Source organism: Bos mutus, chromosome 22 (assembly GCF_027580195.1).
Source record: "Bos mutus isolate GX-2022 chromosome 22, NWIPB_WYAK_1.1, whole genome shotgun sequence".
In the NCBI taxonomy this organism is placed as follows: Eukaryota; Metazoa; Chordata; class Mammalia; order Artiodactyla; family Bovidae; genus Bos; species Bos mutus.
The window spans coordinates 5,881,275-5,903,815 of NC_091638.1; the positions used below are offsets into that span (position 1 = coordinate 5,881,275).

Consider the following 22,541-nt stretch of genomic DNA (forward strand, 5'->3'; position numbering starts at 1 on the left):
ATTGTTACTTGGAAGAGAACAATTCTAAATGCTTGTATTTGAGGAAAAAGGCTAGACTTTAATTTGCTAGATATCCAAGTTAAGAATTTAGAAAAAACAACAAAATAAATCCAAAAAGTAAAGGGAAGAAGAGAAAACAAGTGCAGATCAAAGAACAGGATCAAAAAGCCAGAAGTTAGTTCTTCAAAAAGACTGTGGCAATAGGCAAAGTCTAGTAATATTCAGCAAGGGGAAAAGCAGGGGAGGGGGACAAAAGTAAATAACATTAGGAATGAAAAGCTGGCCCTATAGATAGACTCAGCAGATTAAAGCAAGAACAAAGCAGCATTATGGACAATTTCTATGCTAATGATTTGACAACCATGAAAATGGACAATTTCCTAGAAAAAAAAATAAGATTCATTCAAGAAGAAATAGAATCTTCACAGTGCTAGAAGCGTTTAAAAAACAGATTCAGTAATTTAAAAATCTTCCCAGAGGCAAGATCTTTTTTCAGGAGGATTCTATCAAATTTTCAAAGACTATATTTAAAGTATACAAACTCTTCCAGAGAATAAAAGATAATATATTCACAGCCCATTCTAAGAAGGCAGGATGACTCTGATCCAAAACTAGAAAAGAATATGAAAATGACCAGCTTTCTTATTGATAGAATATTTTTATGACCCAAAGGTAGGGAAGAATTTCTTAAACAAATAAAAATCACTGAACAGAAAGAACTGAAAACTTCTACATTAAAATTAATATATATTCATTGAGAACCACCATCCAGTGCACAAAGACTTCATAAAATAAGGGAAAATTTCAAAACACATATAATAGACAAAGGATTAATATCTAGAGTATTGAAAGAATTCTTTAAATCAGAAAAACAAACAAAAAATGGACAAAGACATGAATTGGTATTTCACATGGAAAAGAATTACAAATAGCAAATAAACGTAAGAAAAGATGACTAACTGCATTATCATTGAAGGAAATGCAAATTAAGACCATAAGAAGGTACATTTTAAATAGAATCCGTGGCAAAAATTAAGAAATTTGACAATGCTATGCCCAAAGGATGCAAGTCAATGAGAACTCTTCTGCACTTGATTGGAAGGTAACTTGTTAGAACAATTGTGGTAAGCAATTTGCTCTTCCTTATAAATTCAAGTGTTCACATATCCTAAGACACAACCACACCTTGCTTGAGTAACACCTTAAAGAAGCTTGCACATATGTACCATTACTAGAGTGATCATAACAGGACTGTTGCAAATAAGTGACTAATTTAAAATGTCCATCAGTAGGAGATGGGGTAAATAAACTGTGGAATATTCACACTGGGGACTATTTTATACCACTATCAATTGAACACAGAGGTTATGAGAAAAGGAACCCTCATGGAGCGTTGACGGGAGTTACTAACTAGTTCAGAGAATTCAATGAGCAATTTGGTATTATTTCCTATATATATATACATTTTGTCATTTATTTCCAGTATGCATATGTGCTAACTCATGTCTGACTCTTTACGACCCTTTGGACTGTAACCTGCCAGGCTCCTCTGTCCATGGGATTTTCCAGGCAAGAATACTGGAGCGGGTTGCCGTTTCCTCCTGAAGAAGATTTTTCCAACCCAGGAATCGAACCCTCATCTCCTGTATCTCCTGCACTACAGGCAGATTCTTTACTGCGGAGCCATCGGGAAAGCCCAGAGAACCTCTCAAACGGGTCCATGAGGAGGCATGTGCGAGGATGTTCATTTCAGCACTGTTTGTGAAAGCAAGACTCACCTCCAAAGGGACAAGTAGAATGTGACAAGTGTATGTGATGGAACACCGTGGAAACTGCAATAGGCAGGAAAACAAACCAGACTCACCAAGTGCACATAAAGAGTTCTTTAAAACATAACATCGAGTGGGAGAAACAGCATTTGATTAGCATTTCAGCTATACTTATGTAAATTTAAATGAACATACACACCACCAAACATTCTCAAAGTACACCAACGTCTAAATACTATCGAAGTAGAGGAAGTTCACTTCTTAAATACAGCAGTTCAGCTGTATTTCAGTTCAGTCGCTCAGTCGTGTCTGACTCTTTGTGACCCCATGAACCACAGCACGCCAGGCCTCGCTGTCCATCACCAACTCCAGGAGTTCACCCAAACTCATGTCCATCGAGTCGGTGACGCCATCCAACCATCTCATCCTCTGTCGTCCCCTTCTCCTCCTGCCCTCAATCTTTCCCTGTATCAGGGTCTTTTCAAATGAGTCAGCTCTTTGCATCAGGTGGCCAAAGTATTGGCGTTTCGGCAGCAGCAGACTGAGTGTCTAAGAGGCAAAATGGCATTGGAAGTGGGGATGGAAGAGAATAAAATAAACGTGGGGGACTTCTTTAGTGGTCCAATGGTTAAGAACCTGCCTTCCAATGCAGGGGATGTGAGTTTGACTCCTGGTCAGGGAACTGAGATCCCATATGCCAATGGTCAACCAAACCTGAGTGCCCCAACAACAGAGCCTGCTCGCCACAACTAGAGAGAAGCCTGGGCACTGCAACTGAGACCCAACATAGCCAAAAATAAGTAAATTAATGTTTTTAAAAATGAAAATATTAGTATAAAACAAAAGAAGATGCCTGCATAGATTAAAGCAGGGATCAGGCCAGCAACTGCAGTGTGCACTCAAACTCCTCTCTGTGCAGTTGAGTCTCTCACAAACGCATGCACACACACACAGTCATTCATTTTCAGGGAGGTTTTAAAACTACCTATAAATCTACTGAACCCTCGGATCTTATAGCCTTTGTTTTATCACAACAATTGACTTGTTATCAGAGACCAGGTTAGTTCGACAGGACTTACACCAGTAATTGTCAAATTCTTCTCCAAATTCCCACAGATAGAACATTGCTTGGTTATCTTCTAGAATTGTTTTCAATTTTTTCTATCAACTATTAGGTATGTGGGCTTTCCCTGTAGCTCAGCTGGTAAAGAATCGGCCTGCAATGCAGGAGACTCCAGTTTGATTCCTGGGTCAGGAAGTTCTCCTGGAGAAGGGATAGGCAACCCACTCCAATATTCATGGGCTTCCCTGGTGGCTCAGATGGTAAAGAATCCACCTGTAATGAGGGAGACCTGGGTTCGATCCCTGGGTTGGGAAGATCCCCTGGAGGAGGGCATGGCAACCCACTGCAGTATTCTTGTCTGGAGAATCCTCATGAACAGAGAAGCTTGGCCGGCTCCAGTCCATGGGATCACAGAGTTGGATACGGCTGAGGGACAAAGCATAGCATTAGGTCTGTAATTCCTAGCATCTCCCTTTTGAAAAACAGGTCATATTTTTCCCAGCTTTACCTTTCTTGTGTCTCTCCCATTCTCCAAAAATTTTCAAATATGGACAATAATAATAATCTTAAAATAATAAACAAGATAAAACCTGCGAGTGCTTTCAGGACTCTGGAATGTGACCTGTCTGAGCTTGTTGGGGTAAATGCATTTAAAGCAGCTTTGTGATTTCTTTGCTAACTCATTAATACTTGCTGCATCTTCATACTAAGATATTGATTACTCACTAAAGGCCACAGCTTTTGCAAAAAGCTTCTGTGATTTAGAACAATACATAAAAATATAAACATAGCATGGAGACAGAACTAGCAGTGGAATATGAAACTGCTCATTCAATATTCAACTGACTATGTTTAAAAGGAATTTACATGGTGATGTCATGAGTAAGAACCAGAAATGTGAATTCTAGTTTCCTTTTGCCCATTAATGACCTTCATCTGTAAAATGGTGCATATATTTGTCAGGATCAAATGGGATAATGGATGCAAAATATCCCTGTAAATGTCAAAGAATTTCTAAAAAATGAACATTTTATTTTTTATTTCTACAACTGTGTCTGAAGAAGTGGAAGGGTGTATTCACTAAGATGTGTCTTGTTACTCAAGCAGTAAGAGGGATGTATTAGTTGACCGTCTGGAGAAGCTAGATGGGCAGGCAGTGCCCACCTCCCCTCCCTCAGTTTTCAGCCCCAGGTCCTCCGCTCATGCCCACTTTCACAGTCACATGATGCCAACAGCACCCAGGGCCATCACGCAGCTGGTGGTACAGACCTGGAAGAAACTAGGGCTGCAACCCTAAGAGTTTAAATGACACCCCTGCAATTGTGTCTTCCGTTCTGAGTAGCCTGACTTGGGATGTGTGTCCACCCTCTACCCGTGTCTGCGGCCAGGAGCCTGGGACATGTGGATGGGCGGAAGCCAAGCAGAAAGCCTGGCCAAAGGAGCAGGCGTGCACAACTCCAGAGGGCAGCACTCCTGTGTCCCTGAGAGGTAGGTCCTAGAGAGTCAGTCAATACAAGTAGACGCTGTGGACCCCTGGGAGAAAAGGCAAGACTTGGACTGAAAGTCCTTTGAGAGTTGGGAATAGGACAGCCTTCCTCACCACCCACAGGCCAGACCCCCAGGAAAGCCCTGGGTCTCACCCCATGACAATTTCCCTCATCCCTGCACACTCCTCTCCCCAGTTCTTCTCTGGACTTGTTCCCACCTTGGCTCCTAAACCCACAGGCTGAGGAAGTTGTGTGCAGCCACTCTGGTCATTTCCCAAGCCCCGCTCCCTGTCAGCTTACTGGCAGCCTGTGCCTAGCATTCCAGGCCAACATCAGGTACCGTTCCACCCTAATCCCACATGACCATTCAAAGCCACGCTACCTTCTTCTCTCCTTTAAGAGTCTGTGACCCAAATCATAATTTTCCTCCTTTCCTCTGACTTAATTTCATTTCTTTTACTGGTTCCTCTGTTTTGACAAAGGAATGCTGATGTGTTTCTGGCCTCTCTTCAGGGTTCTGTTCTTTTGCTATTGCAGGTTCCAGAGGACTTAGCGTATGCACTCTGCGTGGATGACTTACAGGGGTAAATACACCCAGCCACCTGGAGGTATCTGACTTCCCCAGGCATCCTAAGTCAACTACAGGTCTCTCCAACTCAAGCACTCAAACCAAAGTTGATTGTTATTATTATCTGATCCACCTTGGAATAAAAACAAACAGAAGCCAGCAGCTTTCTGGTAAGTGGTGCTCAGAGATGGCACCGTACAGCCACCTGAGACAGAAGCCTCGGAGCTCCTCCCCGGCTCTCTCCACCTGCCACATCAGCCAGGGACACAGCTCTCCCCTTAACCCCCAGCCCCTGTCCCGTGGTATTCCTGTGTGTACATCCGAAGTATCGTCCTAGGTAAACACTCTCTTCCCCCAGCTGGTCTCTCTGCTTGCATTGTGTGCATCATCTGCACACCTAAGGCAAAGAAAAAGAAAATATAAAAATCAGATCATAGCACCTTTCTTATGTAAAACCCTCTGTTGTTTCTCAGTGCAGAGCAAACTACACGTTGTCTACAGAAGCTGCTGTTTGCTCTTGTGGACAGTGTCTGCAACAACTTCATTTAAGTCAACGAATGAGATCACTCATCAGAGTAGAAACAACTTCATTTAAGTCAACGAATGAGATCACTCATCAGAGGAGAACTGATCAGATCCAGTGTCCTCCTTAACCTGGTGTCTCTAGCACCAGGCCCTTGGCAAGTTAGGTCCTTGTCTGCCTTACCGCTCACACAGCTTCAGGAAGCGGGTCCTTGGAGTGGCCCCATCTCACAGGCAATGAAACAAAGGGACAGAGAGGTGAAGAAGCTTGCTGAAGAGACGTAAGTAGCAGAGCCGGCAAATCAGTAAATAGGACAGCCTAACTCAAGAGTCCACATTTCTAGCCATCTATCCAAGGCCCTGTGCTTGTCTATGTGGGTTCCTTTAACCAGCCCAGAAATAAGCCAAAAGTTACTGAAATTACTGTGGACATACAAGTGAGGGTCACAGCTCACCTTCAACCAAGCATACAAATGGCAAGATCAAAGCTGACCACAGGGAAGCCCCACGTGTAAGGCCAGTGCTGAAGCCCAGTCGTTTGCAGGGAAGGCCGGGCCTCACTGGGATTCTCCCAGGTATGAGGGCTCTCAGTGGCTGTGGTCACCTCCTCCAGGCCTGGATGGGTGCAGAGTGCCCTGCTCGCCTTGATGAATGACTCTCTCCATAAAGCCAGTCTTGGGGATGTCACTGACAGAGAGCCTCTGCCCCTGTGTATTAGCAGAGCAGCAGGGCCATCAGCTGTTGGCAAGTATCCCAAGGCTGCTCTGAGGCTGTGCAAGAATTCTAATGAAATGCAAAGCATTCATCAAACAGGAACACAGTAGATTTTTCAAAGCTCATGCTCAGTCCTTTAACTGAACAACCACTGTCCCTCTTTAGCAAACACTACAGGCATTTCCCTGCTAGTAGGGAAAAAAAAAAAAAAAAACTTTACAAATTGTCTTATCATTGTTGTATTTTCTAAGTTTTAGGTTATGGACATGTTCTATTATTATAAGGAAAAAGACTTTATAAATATTTTTAACATTTTTTTCCAAAGTCATGTACTCCCATGGTTCTCATAGGTGGTTTGTTAATAGAATCAACAGGGAAGATGTGTTCAAATGCAGACCTACTGAATCAGACTCCTTAGTGCTGGGGTCGAGAACCTGGGAAAGTGTGTCTCAGCTCACAAGCTCAGAAGTCCAGGCCTCTTGTCTATGTGAATCGAGTTGAATGACCAATGCATTTCCTGTCTCTCTCTGCTTAACAGCACCTAGATTTTATTTCCGTAGCTACCTCTCTGTCCACATCCCATATTTTTCCAGAATAAGCTCATTCCTTCTCTCATTCCTTCTCTCATTCTACTAGTAGTCCCTGGTTGGTTTAAATCAGGCTTGGGTTCAAGGGTGAGCACCTATGCAATCAGAGCTGATCTCAGGACTTGATCAGAATGCTGGGGCAGAAACTCTCAGCATCTCACCAAAGCTGAACAGGAACCCCAGAATCCCAGGCCTATGGCAGCCATCTTTAAACCACGAGTAGAAACAGGTTTGGGTGGAAAATGACACCGTGGAAGCTGAAGCAGGGAGATGGAAAGAAACTGCAACCTTCTGGATCAGCCAATCATGGAGCCTGCCTAGGCTCTGAAAGCTCAGGTACGTGAAATGATAAACCCTTTCTTTGAAAGGGCTGACTGAAATGAGATATTCTGTCCTTTGCAACGTGGAGTCCTGACAGCTGTTTATTGTTCCTGGTTTCAGCTGCAATACCACGTACTGATTTAATCTAGTCTGGTACTCTTTTGGAACACTACAACCAAGTTCTAGCTACCCTCATGGCAAACAAGCAACATTAACTAAAAATAAAAAAAAATCACCGGATGCAGGACACAATGCCTTTCTCCCCATCCGTGATCATGACAACTGTCCTTGTATAACAAGACCCTGGCTTCAGGGCTCCTCAGCTCCCAAACTGGCCCCAGGCTCTACCTCAGCTCCACCCTTAGGTCTCCCAGTGCTACGGTGAGGCCTCTAGTTCTGGGCAGTTGCCTCTGACTTGGACTTTGCTTCTCGGCCCACTGACCCTCTACTGAGATAGCCAGTGTACCACTTCAGTCCATTTTCTCCCGGACATTGGCTCTCCGATAGGCTTGCTGCTGCTGCTAAATCACTTCAGTCGTGTCCGACTCTGTGCGACCCCATAGATGGCAGCCCACCAGGCTTCCCTGTCCCTGGGATTCTCCAGGCAAGAACACTGGGGTGGGTTGCCATTTCCTTCTCCAATGCATGAAAGTGAAAAGTGAAAGTGAAGTCGCTCAGTCGTGCCCGACTCTTAGCGACCCCATGGACTGCAGCCTACCAGGCTCCTCTGTCCATGGATTTTCCAGCAAGAATACTGGAGTGGGGTGCCACTGCCTTCTCTGCTCCGATAGGCTTAGCTTTTCCTGCCAGGAGGGAGTCTCATCTCCCACAAGGCCAGGATGCATGAGCCCTGGAAGGCACTCAGTGTTTCTGATAGGGAGATGACTGGCCTGGACTGGAAATACTAAAGTTACAATGAATAACAAGCATCAGTCTTTCCTAATAAATAAAATGAGATCACTGAGCTGGAGATCACTCTGAGATTTCTTCCAGTTTTAAGATTCAAGAAGCTAGAGACACACCCCTTACAAGCCTACCACTAGTGTGATCCTGGAGGTCAGAGGACTCAATAATCAATGCACACCAGCTCAGTGGCCTCAGGACACAGCGGGAGCCTGTATCACATCCAACAAGCTGCCATATGGGGCCTCTACTCTGTCTACAAACTGATACACAGAACACAAAATATATTAAAATTGAGTGGTGGGATATAAACCACTATTCCAAAAGCTGACAACACAGAAATCAGGAAATGCACATTTTAAATATTCTCATTTTACTTATTCATCCAAGTCCTCCATATATGACCAGTATCCTAGAAACTATCCAAGGAGTTAAAAATGTCACTTACCACTAACTTGCACAACTTAAGAGTAGCAGAAATTATAGTGGAGTCATTGCACTAAGTCATTTCAGCAGTGTCCGACTCTGTGATACCATTGACCATAGCCCGCCAGGCTCCTCTGTCCATGGGATTCTCCAGGAAAGAATACTGGAGCGGATTTCCATGCTCTCCTCCAGGGCATCGTCGCAACCCAGGGATCAAACATGCGTCTGTTAACATCTCCTGCATTGGCAGGTGGGCTCTTTACCACTAGTGCCATCTGGGAAGCGTCATCTGTCATTTATTACCATTGTCTGAGTGAACTCAAATAAAGCACCTGAATTTAGTCAAATGAAATTAAAGTTTTTTATAATGTTTTTAATTATAAAAAATAAAAAAACTAAATGTATTTGAAGGCTATGAAGTCCTTGAATCTTACAAATATTTGAAATTCTAAGTAGTTGTTAGAGAATTCACAGGCTGGTTATAGGAGAGAGTAGTTTCATGGTATAGACTAAATGACTTTAGTTTTTTCCAATCTGTAGCCACTTTCAAGCAATTATAATTTGTATGACTAGACCATGGCCCAGATGACCTCTTCTTTTAAAATTATACTTGTAAATGTTTATTTTTTATCATGTTGGTGGTTAAAATTTAGGGTTCTGTAGATGGTTGGATTTGAGCTTCAGTTCCAGCCCCAAGATATATTAGTCATGTGATGTTGGGCAAGTTACTTAAATTCTCTTAAACTCCAATTTCCTTGTCTATAAAAGGAGTATAATAACATTAAATATTAAATAATATTTATTATTAATAAATTTCCTTTTATATAATTTATCTAATATATTTTATTTATGTAAATAAATTATAATTAAATATTAAATATTGAAGAATTAAATATTAAAGACCTCATAGGGTTATAGTGAGGATCACAGGAGAAAGTACAGTCCCTGTTTACATCAACACCTCCATTACTGTATCCACTAAGAGCAGTACTTATGAGTCACTGTGGAAAAACAGAGAGAAAAGTCTTCTTTTCCTTGGAATAAAAAGAGCCCAACCCCAAGGAAACACACAAGGGCCATTCAAAACAGTATTTAGCAAAGGTCAGTATTTCGTGGGACCCAGACTCCCATAGCCCCGTCAGGGTTGGGGCTGTGCTGAGAGGGAAGGAAGGTGAGTGGGCCCCTCATCCCAGTCTGCGAGTTTATGGTGAACAGCAGGAGGCTGGGAGAAGAGAAGTGGCAGAGGCAGTGGAGCTGCACAGGATTCTGAATGTGGACAGCGTGAGAGGGAAGAACCCAGAGGTTCAGGACACACTCCCCCAAACATGGCACCTTGCATGCTGAACATGTGAAGCCCAGAAGAGGAGTCTGAGAAAACAGGAGACGCAGGAAGCTTGCTCTGCTCTCCTCCCCTCCACCTTCCTCCCTGAAACACGTGGTAAAACCTTCCTGTGAGAGGTGTGCTCCCTACACGTGCAGCAGAGGAGCAGCCTCATCTCCCAAGATGAGGGAGACAGAGGAGGACCCTAGCAGACAGTCCTTGCTCAGTCCCCAGGTCACTGCACTGACCTCACACCCCCAAGCTGTAATATTCGTCCACCACGGCCCACCCGGCACCACATCAAGCACAGAAATATGCAGGTCTGTTTCCTCTGGTCTTCATTTCCTCATTAAGGCTCCACCTCAGGGAAAACATCTATCAAACAAATGTGCGTGCTTTTCTCTTGTTACTATTCTTGTCACTTCAATTTTCACACTCAGCCAGGGACCCTAAAAGGGTAAAGGAAAGCCGCCTTCTCTGCTACAGAAGAAACCAGACCAAAATAGAATAAAAGCCATTTGCTTGGGCTCAGGGTCACTACCCCCTCCTTAAAGAAGAGACATTACAGGTTTCTATCAGAATTTACTACATATCATCTGTAGTGTGTTGCTTAATGCTTTAAAGTTCATATATAGTCAGTGTCATATAGTTCTAATTTTAGAGACAGATTGGGTCATTCTTCATTTTTTTCTTATAAGAATATCCCAAGGTTAAAGAAAAAAAAAAATCTGAGTATAGTAACAGATGAACAATCCAGCCCCGATGAACTAGAGGTCTTCTGTCATCCCAGAGTGAGCAAAACCAGGAACACTATTTCGTTCACGTTCTGAGGCAATGCACGTTACTATGACGTGAACTGCTTTATTCAGCTCTGAAATCAGGTGAATCCTATTTGTGACAATCAGATTAGAGTAACTCCTTCAGAAACGCAATATGTAAAGCAGTGTTACATATCACTTCCTAGAAGCCCCCCAAGTACACAGAAATCTCCTAGCAAGCAGAGGTCTTATCCCTTTAATAAGTAATGAGGTAGGGGCTTTCCTGGAGGCTCAGTGATATAGAATTCGCCTACCAATGCAGAAAGAAAGTGAAGTCGCTCAGTCATGTCCACCTCTTTGCGACCCTGTGGGCTGTAGCCCACCACACTCCTCCATCCATGGGATTTTTCAGGCAAGAGTACTGGAGTGGGTTGCCATTTCCTTCTCCAGAGCATCTTCCTGACCCGGAGATCGAACCCGGGTCTCCCACATTGTAGGCAAACGCTTTACCGTCTGAGCCACCAGGGAAGCCCTGCAGGAGACATAGGTTCAGTCCCTGATCTGGGATGATACCACGTGCTTCAGAGCAACCAAGCCTGAACACCGCAACTACTGAGCCTGCGCTCTAGAGCCTGGGAACACCGCTACTGAGCCCACGTGGCGCAGCTACTGAAGCTGGCACCCTAAAGCCTGTGCCCCACTGCCACGAGACGCCCGCGCACCAAAACTAGAGAGGAGCCCCCGCTCACCGCAACTGAGGAAAGCCCAGGCAGCAGCAAAGACCCAGCACGGCCGAAAATAAATAAATGAGTAATCAGGTGTCCCAACAAGTTTTCCCAAAGTAACAAAAACCAGAAACAACTTCCTGGAGCCGTGCAGAATCATCTTCGCCATCTTCACTGAACAGTCAGATGAAGGTGGAATTGCTGTACCCCAACCCAGAGCATCCAGGAACCAGCGCTGTGTTCAGAGCTGGCTCTAGAGCTATCACGGCCCATGGAGCAGGCCGTCTGCCCTGCAGAGACCGAGGGAAAGCAGGCGTGCCGAGCTGGGAGCCCCGGAGCTGCACACCCCAGGCGCTCTTATCTGAAGCCTTCTGGAGGCCACGCTGCAGACAGTGCTGTGGATGCCAATCCCCCACTGATCACTCCCTTCAGAGTAAAGAGTGAACGAGGACGACAACAGTGCCAGCAGCGGACGTTTGGGAGGGCCGATTATGCGCCAAGCACCAGTGTAACTGCTTCAGTCCATACTAAAACGTTCCATTTCCCGCAAGCCTACAAGTAGGCAGTCAGGATACCCGTCTTACAGATGGGGGCGTTGGGACACCGGCCTGTTAAGTATCACAGCCAGAGCCACCAGCTGGTGAGGGACACAGCAACGATTTTCCATTAAGCTACTTTACCCTAGAGCTCACTTTCTCAACCAGCACTCTTACTGCCTCCTGGAAAAGTGAGGTGTACTGGCTGTGTCCAATTTCCCCTGTTCCCAGACCTTCTTAGGGTTCTAAGCTTGCCTGGCGTAAAGAAAAGGGAAAGAGGAGGAACAAGGACCAGGAAGCTGTGAGGAGAGAGAAACAGGACTGATTTAACAAGCAAGCCTGTTGTTTAATTTCTATACCTGCTAAATATAGCCCTTCTTTCTTCCAAACTTTTTTACAGGAGAACAGAGTACATTTGACTGACAGTTGAGCAGAGAAAGGACAAGAGCAAGTAAATTGTTATCTGTAGATCAGTGCACAAGTGTAAGATATCTTCGCAGTGTTTGAAGCCGTAAGAAATTCCATGAAAGAAATCCTTCACAAAGACTAGCTCGCTGAAAGTCTGTTAACTCTTTGCAGCTTCTGGCACTTTTACCACAAAGAATTGGACCTTCATGTGCCACTGCTGTTGTTTAATCAGTTAGTCGTGTCCAACTCTTATGCAATCCCATAGGCTAGAGCCCACCAGGCTCCTCTGTCCATGGGATTTCCCAGGCAAGAATACTAGAGTAGGTTGCATTCCCTTCTCCAGGAGATCTTCCCAACTCAGGGATGGAACCATGTCTCCTGCATCTCCTGAATTGGCAGGTGGATTCTTTACCACTGAGTCACCTGGGAGCCCCATGTGTCACTATCACCAAGGGTGTAATTGAGGCATAAAGGGTGGTTCAGGAGATGGATGCAGAGAGCGTGCTCCAGTTAGTTAAGAGAATGAGAACAAGGATGCTTCCTCCTGTATCTGGCATGTGTGTGGAATACCCCCTCCTCCCAGAAATGAGTGCTGGGGATACAGGAGGACCCCTAGCTTTAGGAGCTTATGCCTAGTGCAGGGGTCTGCAAACTTCCACCTCTTTTAGGCTATGCAGGTCATAAAAGCTCTGTCCCAACTACTTAACTCTGCCTTGCAGCACAAAAGCAGCCATGAAAGTGAGTCACTCAGTCATGTCCAGCTCTTTGTGACCCCATGGACTACACAGTCGATGGAATTCTCCAGGCCAGAATACTGGAGTGGGTAGCCTCTCCCTTCTCCAGGGGAATCTTCCCAACCCAGGGATCGAACCCAGGTCTCCTGTGTTGCAGGCGGATTCTTTACCAGCTCAGCCACAAGGGAAGCCCAAGCAAAACAGCTATAGATAGTATGTAAGTGAATGGACGCAGCTGCATCACAATAAAACTGTTAAAGAAAAAAAAGTAGCTGGCTATATTTGAGCCACAGACTAGTCTGCAAACTATTGTACCTAGACACCTAAAGAACGGCTTATGGGGAAAAAACAACTTCTGTGTTATTTCATGTTTAGATCTGCTTGCTACCTTCATCCCTGAACAGCTTTGATCTGGGTGTGGACTCTCTGGATCCCACTTAGCTCCTGGAGTGTTTGGAGCTGCTATTCCACTGTCTGTGAGCGCTGGTGTCTTCAGTCAGTTGATTCTTCATCCTTGAAGTCCAGGAATCTTGTTAGGATATGGCTTAGTGATCCCAACATAAAAGGCTTTGTTTTCCACAAGAGATTTTAGCTCCTTTATAATTATTGATGTGATAAGGATGTTTGTCATCTTATTTTATATTGTACTTTCTTTTCTGGTTTCAAAACTTCCTCACCATCTCGTGTTTTGCTTTATGTTGTCTGCTGCTTCTAATCCTAGTAGCATACGTAGTTTTATCCAAGTAGGTTACTTTTATGATCGCAATTTATACTGTATCTGCTAAATCTGTAAACAGTGATGAATTTAATATATTATCCTTTCTCCTTCCTTCACTTCCATCATCCAATTACTCAATCAAGTAATTTCACAGATACCTTTATAATATTCATTTATGTGATGGCTTAATATTTACTATTTAATATTTTCTTCCAATTTTTGTGCTGAAGTCCTATTTGATATCTTCTTTTTTCTTACTATTTTTTCTCTGAGTTTATACATTTCTGCTTTATGTTCCAGTTACACAGTGGTAATACAATTAAATTGAATTAATTTGTGTTAGAAAAATTGGGAGGCCTGTGTTGTCTAGATTTCCTGTTCCAGGTGTATTTGAATATTGTGTGTGTGTGTGTGTGTGTGTGTCCCTCACCCCTAATGGAGATAGACAACTACAGGGGGTTTTGCAATGCAAAGACTTTTCCCTCCTCCTCCACCAGAGACAGCTTCTTGCAAACAAGGCTCACCTATGTGATTCTTCATGTAACCTCAGCTCCTCTGTCATCTGGAAAAAATCTAGATGAGGTCTTGGGAGCTCTGGCAACTGTCGAGATGTAGAGTTTTTACCTGCAGGTGCTCTCACCTGGAGATGACTTGTTTCTGGCTCTTTTGAGCTGTGACATTTCTCTGTGCTTCTTGAGCATCCCTTTGCTGGACCCACTGCTTTTGGCAGCCCCTCCATCAGCTTTTCAATTTGGAATTTTTGCTGCCCTTTAGTTTTGCTAAAAATGGAGTTTGTGTTTACATTCTTCATTCACCTTTTCACTTTTGAGAACAATGTATGAAAATCCCTTTTTCTTTACAGACTCTCAATAGATATTTACATCAGTAAGTTCTGATTTATATTTCCCTTTTCAGTCTTGAGATAATTTCCTTTTTTGCAAAATGATGTCATGAAGCCATGGGCAGAGAGAGTCAGAAACAAAAGTCATGGTATCAGATGACTCTCCATATGGAGTTGTGGGAGCATTTGCTCCGCAAATACTTTTTCAGGTACTCAATATATATGCAGAGTACATCATGTGAAATGCCAGGGCTGGATGACTCACAAGCTGGAATCAAGATTGCCAGGAGAAATATCAACAACCTCAAATATGCAGATGATACCGCTTTAATGGCAGAAAGCAAAGAGGAATTCAAGAGCCTCTTGATGCAAGTGAAAGAGGAGAGTGAAAAAGCTCTGAAAAACATTCAAAAATCGAAAATCATGGCATCCGGTCCTATCACTTCATGGCAAATAGATGGGGAAAAAGTGAAAACAGTGACAGATTTTATTTTCTTGGAATCCAAAAGCATTGCAGATGGTGACTGCAGACATGAAATTAAAAGATGATTGCTCCTTGGAAGAAAAACTATGACAAACCTAGACAGTATATTGAAAAGCAGAGACATCACTTTGCTGACAAAGGTCTGTATTCAAGGTTATGGTTTTTCCAGTAGTCATGTACAGATGTGAGAGTTGGACCATAAAGAAGGCTCAGTACCAAAGAATTGATGCTTTTGAACTGTGGTGCTAGAGAAGATGCTTGAGAGCCCTTTGGACTTCAAGATCAAATCCGTACATACTAAAGGAAATCAACCCCAAATATTCATTGGAAGAACTGATGCTTAAGCTGAAGCTCCAATTCTTTGGCCGCCTGGTGCAAAGAACTGACTTATTGGAAAAGACCCTGATGCTGGGAAAAATTGAGGTCAGGAGGAGAAGGGGGTGACAGAGGATGAGACGGTTGGATGGCATCAACAACTCAATGGATATGAGTTTGAGCAAACTCCAGGAGATAGTGAAGGACAGGAAAGCCTAGTGTGCTGCAGTCTATGGGGTCACAAAGAGTCGGACACAACTTAGTGACTGAATGATGAACAATAACTCTATGTGCAAAAACTGTGCAAGGCAATGGTAAAATTTTAAGATATATAAATATGCCCATAGAAGCACACTCTCCAGATGGGGATAAACTGTAGCCCAATATCTCTATTTAGAAAGGCCTAGAACCTGCTTCCTTAAAATGTATGACTTCTTGAAACCTCAGCTTTCTTATCTAAAAAATGGTTTCGATGATACTACCTACCCTTGTGACTGTTGTGAAAAGTATACAAGTTGATGCCAGTTTTTATATATGAAAGTCATAGGCGATATTAATAAGATTAGACTGGTAGGTCAGGGCCAGAATGGAGAACTTGAAGATCTCATTAAGAAATTTCATCTTTAGACTATGGGTTCCCTGCAGATAATGATATGATGAAAATGGTGCTTAAGGAAGATTTTCTGGTCAGTCATTAATCTGCAGAAAAACGAGGCAATGAAGAGGCTAACAGCAAAGAGACTGGGTAGGAGGTAGATCAGTTAGATGTTTCTTCTACACGGCAGCCACTGAGATATCTTAAGGGAAATAGCATTGGCACTGACCAGGAAAAGAGGCATCTAAGTTATCACAAGAGATGCTGGCTGCAAACAACCCTTACGTCTGCACCAGAGCATACGAGCTGAATGGCAGCCCTACCCCTGAGCGAGAGTGTCCACTTCTGAAAGTGCTATTAACTCACGTAAAAGGATGATGCTTCCAGAGTTGGTTAATTGTGCCACTAGTCGAAATGCCAGTGCCCATCACGTCCCTCAGAGCCTGCCCTTCCGCACCCCCAGATCTAAGGGGGCCTCTGGCAGCAGCCTCTCTCTGTCCCTGGGGCTGTCTCCTCCCCATGTGGAGGGAGGTGACACCTGGGGACAGTGCTCCACAATGCCTCAGGAGGTTGATGGACAGAAGTAGGGCTTACTCACCTCCAAGGCGGGACAACTCTGAGATACGGCCTACACTTCATCCCCAAGGTCCCAGCAGGACTGAGGCTCAGTGATCAGGAGTGAAGCCTGCTCATTAAGGCGTAGCATGCTGACCGCCTTCCTCCCCCTGTCATTCCTCACTTCCCTGCGGACGCTGCCTGAGATCACTCCCAAATAAACTTCTTGAACTTAAATATCTTTCTCAGAATGGTCTTCTTGAGGAGACTGTATACATATAGACTTTCAACCTCAAGTTTGTCCAAAAGACATTCTTCTCAATTTAATAGAGAAGAAAATACTTTTCAGAAGGCCCACAAGCCTTCTCCACACATGTCACTGGCCCACAGTGGGGTCACATGTCCCTGCCCAAATGTAATCACACAGAGAATGCGATGAACACGATGGGCACCACACAGCAGACACTTGAGCACCACTGGGGTCAGGTGACCGAGGAAGTGCGCCTCTGGATGACAGCCACAGTCTTCCTGGAAAAGGCTTCTCTCATAAGCGGGCACAGGCAATGAGTGTCTGCTGTCGCCGTCATTGTTTCACTGCCCTGGCAGAGAAAACCTGCGTCTGGATCCTGGACTGGACTTATCATCCAGTGAGTTCTGAGCTTTTCATCTTCCTTTAGAGAAATAAGAAGTTTTAGCCTTCAACTCTGTGAAGAACCTACCATGAGTCTGACGTGCACATTTCTACGGCAACGGGCTTAATACATCTTCATCGCCCATATTAGGATAACATTTTCCATAATGATTAGGTATTCATACCACTTTTCCCTTCATTGATCTGAGTGCTCAGACCTACATTAGAACCACTTAGGAGTAGCTGTGCCACACGCCAGCCCTTGATTATACAGCAAAATGTCGAATATCCCCACATGCATGCACAGCTTCACACCTAACACAGGTGTAGAAAGGTTGCCTAGAAAGCACTTATTCTTATCCAGTCTTTGCAGCCAAGACACCTAATGATCAATAACCTGGGCCATAAAGGGTCTTTGGAAACAGAATCTAGAGTTTATTCTTGTTTTGTATGAAGGTTTCCTCACCAGACTTCTCTTCACAGCCAGGAACTGGTTCCAGGCACACCCTTTGCCTCAGTGTGGGACCCTGGCTGCCATTTTGCTCCCTGAACTTTTCCTAGATCCCAGGCACCGAGATGGTTCACCGAGATTATCTCCCAAAGGGGAAACCCTTCTGAGGAGGTCACAGAGAGAGAATTCCCCCCGGCTGGGACTGTCAAACACCTCACGGCAGACAGGGGAAGAGAAAGGAGAGTGTCTGGGACCTGGAGCTGTCCCTTCAGTGTGGACTTGAGGCTAGAGGCTGGTGCTGTCAGCCATGTGCAGAGCACCGAGGGACGGAGTTTGCCTTCAGTTGGGGCTTTTATCTTTGTTGGCATGGAAATAAATTGGTTCCACTTTTTATTTCCTCTGTAAAAGTCCTTTAAATTCTAACAAGCTAATGGAGCCAATTTCTTTTGCCACCCCAATCCAAGTCCATTAACCCCACCCTACTTTTCATCGTAACCTGTGCCCCTTTCTAAGCCAAGCAATCATTCACGTTAAGTCTGTCCTGTAGGAGGAAAGATTCAGAGGTGTCTGACAGTTCCTGCTTGAGACAGAGATTCAGGGAGGATGTCGGGCAGCTGAGTCCTTCAGAGACTGCTTGTCAATCTTGGCCTTTGGGCTGACATCCAGGAAGATGGGCCATTAGCAAGAAGCCATCTTTTGACCTTCACTAATGGTGGGTGCTGCAGAAGTGGGAGGCATGGTGAGCCCCATCCTTGGAAAAAAATGCAGAAGGCCCTCCACAAAGGACAAAGAAGCAGTGGAAACTTCCAGTTTCTGTCTCACTGAAGAGGCAGGCACTGCACAGAAGAAGATTAAAGTATTTTGAAGCTGGTTCTCAACGCTGTATTACCTTACATTTGTTATTTTATCTCCCTGTTTTTGCATGATATTAATAGGAAAGCCCAATATGGAAGACCCTTGTGGTCTCAAATCAGGAAATGGAGTGAGACAGGGCAGAAGGTCTGGGTCCCACCAACAGCTGGTTTCAGGAGGAACAGAAACCAATGTTACATAGTGAGTAACAGTAGCTTTAGGAAGAGACAAAGTCAAATTGGGGGATTTCAGAAAGAAAAGGCAAGTGGAAGAAGATGTTCTTGACCTCAGACAGGTCTATGGCAGTCAGACCAAAGCCAGAGCTCTAGGAAGCACCGTGTCACCAGGAGCTGCATGACTTTTTAAGTCTAGGCCTATACCATCCAATATGGTGACCACTCACCATGTCACTACTGAACTCTTGAAATGTGGCTGCTCAGAATTAAGATATACATTCAATTTTGGAGACATGTATTTGTTGCTCATTAGTTTTTTATACTGCATGCTGAAATGACCTCAACTGTAATATGCTAGGTTAAATAAAACATTATTAAAATTAATCCCCCTTGTCTATTTTCACCCATTTTACACATACACAGTCCGTATCTCTTATCTACTGAACACCACTTGTCTGTGCAGCCAGAGCAAAAGCTGCCCCACTTGGAGCAGCACAAGACTGGAAACACATATTTCCCATTCCCAGTGACTCAAGCATGTCTGAGAGCTGTTTTAGACAATGACTAATTGACTAGGAGAGAACTAATCTTGCTTGTTTAATTCCAGACCAAAACCTCCAGGACATGGGACAGGAGGCAGGCAACAATTTAGACTATAAACCAGCCACCTAAACGTCACCAAACTCTCAATTCCCTGAATATATGGATAAAGGTCACACTCCTAAGCTGTTTTTACAGGAGGAAGACCCCCACCAGATGAAAACTGCTGACCACAAGCACTCAGACACCAGATTGTTTAAAACCAAAGATTGGTGATGCTCAAAACTTTCCTTTGATGCCAACCAATGGGAGATCTGTGCACAAGCTGATCACGCACACTGCAGCCCCTCCCTCATATTGCCTTTAAAACCTCCGTCTCCTGGGGATTCCCCTGATGGTCCAGTGGTTAAGAATCCGCCTTCTAATGTGGGGGATGCGCATTCCATCCCTGGTCAGGGAACAAAGATCCCGTATCCCTCGGGGCAGCTAAGCCTCCATACCACAATGAAGACCCAGCGCAGCCAAACAAACAACCAAAATAACCTTTGTCTCCTAACCAGTACCTTGGAGACGGTCTGAGGACGTATCTACCATCTTCCCAGGTTGCTGGTCTCCTAAATGAAGCAACTTTTCCTTTTCCACCAACACTCATCTCCTGAGTGTAGGTCTTTCCAGCGGTGAGCAGCTGAATTTGATTTCAGTACATTCGGACAAAGGGGTACAGAATTTTACAACTCTGGGTGGGTAAGGTCATCTGTGGAAATGTGCCCTCCTCCTCTGGACCCCAGAGCATCCTACTCCCATGAGAAGCACTGGCACCAGCCTCAGCAAGGCTATCAGGCAGGAGGGTTTGGACCTGCCTGCCATCCAGGAGCACAAGCGTGGCTTTATTTCATGCATTAACTCTTCCTTTTGCCTCCAGAAAAAAATCACCTTTGGGGGATGCTGACAACACAGGAAGCAGGAAAAGGTGTCAGTTCCCTTCTCTGCCCCAGTTTTTTCAGCTTTTGGTTGAGCTCCACTGGGTCATGGAAATTTGCCTCTTCTTGCTGCCCTGACTCGGCCCAGCAGTCTATTTCAATAAGCCGGCCATCGGGTGTGCCAGCAGCCTCCACTCTGCACTGAGGCACCAGCTCAAAATCATTTCATTACTCACAGTTGGGAGGCAATCTGAATATCCTGGAAGCCAACTTTGTTCTATTTACTCAAGTACTGAGGTCTTTCTTTATCCTATTGACTTATTACTGGGATTTGCAGAACATTTTGTGAATTCTGGTTGATTAGTAGGTTTTGATTTTAAAAAGTCTTTTTTTTTTTTTTTTTTTTTTCAGTTGTGTTTTACCTCTTTAAGAAAACCCATTCATCTGGTTAACAAAAATGAATGATTCATGCAAAGCACAAGCACTTTTTCATGCCCTCAATGAGCTCCCAGACTAATTGAGTGGGATAGATTTGTTTTCAAAAAATTACAGATACCATGAGAGAAATCTATACAGAACAAGGAGGTATGTAAGGGAGGGAGTGATCAGTTTTCCTCTGGAGAGATAAGAAAACGTTCTAAGGGTCTTTGAGTTCAGACTCCCCCTCCTCCAACACACACATACACACACACACACACTCCTCCCCCAAGTGTGAGATCCAAATTAGCATATCTAAATGCCTCCAGACATTTCCACTTGCATGCCTCAGAACGTCTCAAACATAACATATATAATATGTATTTCACTTTTTTCAAAGAAGCCATCCCTTCTCTGCCACCCACAGTCCCTTCAGTTTCCCCATCTCAATGAATGGCCTCACTAACAACTCAGTTCTAACCCTCCATCTGTGGGTCACTCTCGGTACCTCGCTTTTCCTCCATATGGCTCGACCAGTCCACCTGGGAATTCTGTCAGTTCATCGTCATCTATCATCCAGGGTTAAGGCAGCTGACCCTATACTCACTCACTTCCTCCACACCTTTCCCTTAAATTCTAAGTTCTAGGCAGCAACATCCATTTATTTCTACAGACATAAATCAGGTCTTGTCAGTTACCTGCTCATGCCTATCGATGGATCTTTACTGCACAGATAAAATTCCAAACACTTATCTTAGAATCTGTAAAGATGTCTTAAATAGGACACAAAAACCGCTAGTAGTAAAGAATCCGCCTGCAATGCAGGAGACCCCGGTTCGATTCCTGGGTTGGGAAGATCCCCTGGAGGAGGGCACAGCAACCCACTCCAGTATTCTTGCCTGGAGAATCCCATGGACAGAGGAGCCTGGTGGGCTACAGTCCATAGGGTTGCAAAGATTCGTACATGACTGAAGTGACTTAGCACGCACAATGAAGGGAAATAAGATAAATTGAACTATGTTGAAATTAACAACTTTCAATCATCAAACAGAATTAATTGAAAAGGCAACCCACTGAGCAACAGATGGTATTTACAAACGCATACCTGACAAAGGACTCGTATTTAAAAATAAAAGAACTCAGACAAATAAGAAAATTAGAAACTACTCTGTAGAAACATGAGCCAAATATTTGACAAAAGAGAACATCCACATGGTCAACATACATATGAAAAGGGCTCAGCTCACTCATCGAGTCTCAATGCAAGACCACTGCATCCGTCAGGATGGCTGAAGTGAACAAGGCGTATGGAATAACATCCAGTGTTAGGGCGGGTATGGAGCACCTGGAATGCTCACCCACTTCTGCGGACAGCGTGACTTGGTACAAAATGGCAGGAAAACTATCTGGCAGTTTCTACTAAAGCTGAGCATATGCACACCCTATGCTCCATCAATCCTACCCTCAGCTACACACATACACACACACCCCCAAAATCGACGTATGCATGTGAACATGCTAAATTGCTTCAGTCATGTCCAACTGTTTGCAACCCCCCAGACTCCTCTGTATGTATACATACATAGGGCTTGCCAGGTCTCTGCATACATACATACACCTGAAGACAGCTACAAGACCACTGTCAGCAGCACTACTCATAAATAAGCCCCAAATGGAAATTAACCAAAGGCTCACTGATGGCAGATGAATAAATAAATCTTGGTTTAGTCATGTAATGGATTATTCAACAGCAACGAAAGTGATTTAAATCACAGGAAATACATGGTTGAATTTCAAGGTCATACTGAACAAGAGACAGCAAAAGCGTGCTTACTGCATGACTTGTTTGCGCCACATTCAAAAGCAGGCAAAACTGACGAGGGTGATCAGAAGTCTGGTAAGTGCTTCTTGGGCAGGAGGGAGTCCGTGGTGACTGGAAAGGGGACCAGGAGTGCTCTGGCTGCGGGCTGTGTTCCGTTTTCTGATTTGAATGTTGGTTACACAGCTATGTTTTGTGTGACAAAATTTATAAAAATTGTACTGTGGTTTATGTACTTTTCTCCATGTACCTCAAACTTTAATAAAAGTTTTTAAAAATTCACATTTCCAATCACAGCCCGAGGCCCCAGCCTGTCTCCAAGCTCACCCCAAGGCCCTTCTCCCCAGGTTCACCAGCTCCCACCCAGGGCTTCTCTTCAGCCTCA

General features: G+C 44.2%; 1 long non-coding RNA gene across 1 annotated transcript in view; it reads right to left on the reverse strand.

Annotated features, from left to right (window-relative positions):
- Positions 1–22,541, reverse strand: part of LOC138984672 (uncharacterized) — a 92,073-nt gene that overhangs the window by 64,872 nt on the left and 4,660 nt on the right. The window lies entirely within an intron of this gene.